Genomic DNA, 3681 nt, shown 5'->3' with positions numbered 1-3681 from the left:
TATTCATTTACTTTTTATTTTTAAAAATGCATATGTAAGGAGCTTACTTGGAAAAGGATAGGATACAGTCTCCACACAATTCGGACAGCCTTTATTTCGACACACGCCGTTTTCTTTTATTACATTTCTCTCTGCGCACGCATTTCTTGTTGCGGCTCAACGCCACCGCGATTGGTCGGATTGTTACCAGCGCTCTGGTTGGATAATTTAGGGCGCGGCAGTCAAACTTCTTACAATTCGGCCTTTCCTGACCGTTAGCCCGTCCTCGGGCACGCATATGCCAATTCCATCAAACAAAAATTTATTCTTATATCTATTTCACATGTTGTCAGATGCGTACATAATAATAATAGAGAGAAGTCATAAAAACAAAAAAAAATTACAAAACGGGACAATGGGTTGATATACCATTGCGGCAGGGTTATGCGAACTAGATTACGTTTGCCAGGGTCTCATATTAGCGGGTTCCCAAACCCCTTGATACGGTTTCTGTGCCTTTTGAAATCCCTGTATATCTGCTACAATATATCGGTCATTCCTTAACTTCTTAATTATCTCATATGGCCCTTTGTAACGTGGTATCAATTTTTTTGAGGCACTTATTGTACTATCAAAATTTTTGACCATAACTTGATCGCCTATTTTATATTCGTGAGGCTTTTTCCTACTTTTATCAAAATAAGTTTTATTATAATATTGCGATTTCAAAATTCGAGTTTGTGCTGTTTCTCTGATTACATCAGTATCTTTATTTGTTTTATTTACATTGTCCTCCAAGTATTCTTCAAGTTTATCTATATTCGCACCTCGTTGAACTACTCCAAAAAGTAACCTACTGGGAGTTTCTCCGGTAAACTTGTGAACTGTGTTGTTAATCGCAAATTCTATGTCCAATAAAACTTTGTTCCACGATTTATCCGAATTATCTACCATTTTTGCTAATGCTGGAGCGAGTACCCTATTTACTCTCTCCACTTGGCCGTTCGCTTGTGGAGATCCGGTTGCTACCTTTATATGCTTAACATTCATATCATTTATGAAATCTGTAAATTCTTTCGACGTAAAGCAACTACCTCGGTCAGATATAATTATTTTCGGTCTAGTATAGTCCGCAAAGTATCGAGTCAGACAGTTAATTACCTCCTTAGCATTAGTGGTTTTTGTCGGATACAACTTTACAAATTTTGTGAATGCGTCGATTGCTAAGAATACATATTTTTTACTCACGCATCGTTTATCAACCGGGCCGAAGTGATCCACGTGTACCGTGGAGAATGGAACATTATCTTTAGGACAATTATGCAGATAGCCTTCTATTTTTCCGCAAGGCGGTGAAAATGAGATACACTTTAAACAATTTTTTATATATCCGGTGACCTTTTCTTTCATTTTAGGGAACTAATAATTTTAGATAATAACACTACAAGTTTTTTCAGTTGCCATATGCGCCGTTTCGTCATGATACTTATGTATTACGCTATGTTCCATGCTCTCCGGTACATAAAATAAGAGTTCATCACCCTTTTTTCTGTATATAACCCCATTTCTCATTTCATACATGTTACTCTGCTGTTTTACAAGTTCATCAATTATTAATTTAATTTTCGAATCTTTGTTCTGACATAGCGATAAATTGGTTTCGAAGGAGTTATCCTCTATTGTTAATACATTACAACGACTTAAAGCATCCACATGCTTCATACGAACACCTGCGCGATGCTCTATCTCATAATCGTAGCTTTGTAACTCTAGTGCCCATCGCGCGATTCGGGGGTTAATGTCTTTTTTGTTAAGTGTTAACGTTAGTGAATTACAATCTGTCACGATCTTAAATTTGATACCCTGTAAGTAAACACGGAATCGCTTCAATGCGTATATAATCGCGAGGGTTTCCAGTTCAAAACTGTGGTACCGACTCTCCGTTTCAGTTGTACGTTTGGAGTAATAAAATATCGGATGAAACTTCAAGTCGGTTTTCTTCTGTATCAGGACTGCTCCGAAACCTAATGCACTGGCGTCGCAGTGTAATTCCGTCTCGTCATGAGGATTAAAAATAGCCAAAATTGGCGCTACCGTTAACATCGACTTTAATTTCTCAAAAGCATTCAGCTCTGTTTCCCCGATTTAAAAAATTGTGTTCTCCTTTAATAGATCGTATAAAGGTTTGGCAATAATCGCAAAATTTTGAATGAATTTGCGAAAGTAGGAACACAGACCTAAAAAGCTCTGCATTTTATGCACGTTATTAGGTAAAGGAAATTTCAAGACAGCCCGTATTCCTGCTTCCGTAGGACTTATCCCTTTTCCCGTTACACGATATCCTAAATATTCTATTTCGGTATGTGCAAATTTACATTTATCTAGACGTAATTCTAGCTTGTTTTCTACTAATAGTTTACATATTCGCTTTAACACTGTTAGATGATGCTCTAAAGTTTGCGTTGCCACTAAAAAATCGTCGAGATACGCGGTGATGCATCACCGCTTCTTATTAGATCATCTAATACCTTATTAACAAATCTTTGGAATCTGGAAGGAGCAGTTTTCAGTCCAAATGGCATTTTCACATATTCGAACTGGCCAAACGGAGTAACAAACGAAGTATACTTAGTAGAATTTTTTGAAACGCTCACATGATGAAAACCGTCCTTCAGATCCAATAAACTAAAGTATTTTTTCCCTCTTAATATATCAAGTTGGTCCTCTATAAGTGGCAGAGGATAGTTGTCGCGAACTAAAGCTTTATTTAATACCCGGTAATCAATGCACATCCGGTATTCACCATTCTTTTTACGAACCATTACAATAGGAGACGCATACTCAGACTCACTAGATCGTATTGTTCCTTTTTCCTGCAAGCGGTCTAAAATTTTCCGTAGCTGTTCTTTCTCATCATACGACAGACGACGGGGAGTAAAGTGAAATGGTTGATGGTTTCGTAATGTTAGTTCCAATTCCATTTTAATTTTCGGTTCCGACAGGAAATTAGCGTTCAAATATTCTACCGTAACTGTTTTTTTTAATTGCGTTTGCGCGTCCTTAGGGATAGATGGGTTAATATTTAAACTATCTGCTGATTCATCTGAAACTTGACAAATATCAATACTTAATATTTCTTGTATCGCTTGCTCTTCGTCCTCCTCGTTGGGCACTGTAACTAATTTAAAATTAAATCTTTTTAAAATGTCGCGCCCTATGACCATTGAAAAACACATTGTATTATCAGGTACTACATATAGAGATATATTTTTTTGGACAATCTCATCAATCTCAAGAGTTATTTCAGTCCTTCCTATTATCTTTAATATAGTATTATTAATTCCGCGAAATTGATTTTGACCGGCGATTGTTTGGACTATATATTTACTCGGTATAATTTTTTGTTTTACAAAACTTACGGGGCTACCAGTGTCCAATAACGTATCTATCACTAACCGCTCGTTGTTCTCGCCTATTTGAATTACAGCTTGTTTACGACTTTCATTCTCATCATAAGGTTGGCTTTCTATATTGGAGACTTGATCCGTTCTAGCGTCGTCCTGCTTCTCCCCTTTACTGCAACTATTCGCCTTGTGCCCCGGCTCTCCACACTGGAAACAGGTACCCAGCTCTCGTTTCGGTTTCTTGCAGTCACAAGAAAGATGTCCCTTGCTATTGCAGTTATAACATCTTAACGTTGCT

The sequence above is a fragment of the Trachymyrmex cornetzi genome, unplaced genomic scaffold, assembly GCF_001594075.2.
Source record: "Trachymyrmex cornetzi isolate Tcor2-1 unplaced genomic scaffold, Tcor1.1 scaffold1505, whole genome shotgun sequence".
Taxonomy (NCBI): Eukaryota; Metazoa; Arthropoda; class Insecta; order Hymenoptera; family Formicidae; genus Trachymyrmex; species Trachymyrmex cornetzi.
The sequence above is the reverse complement of the archived record's forward strand: the minus strand, read 5'-3'. Positions refer to the sequence as shown.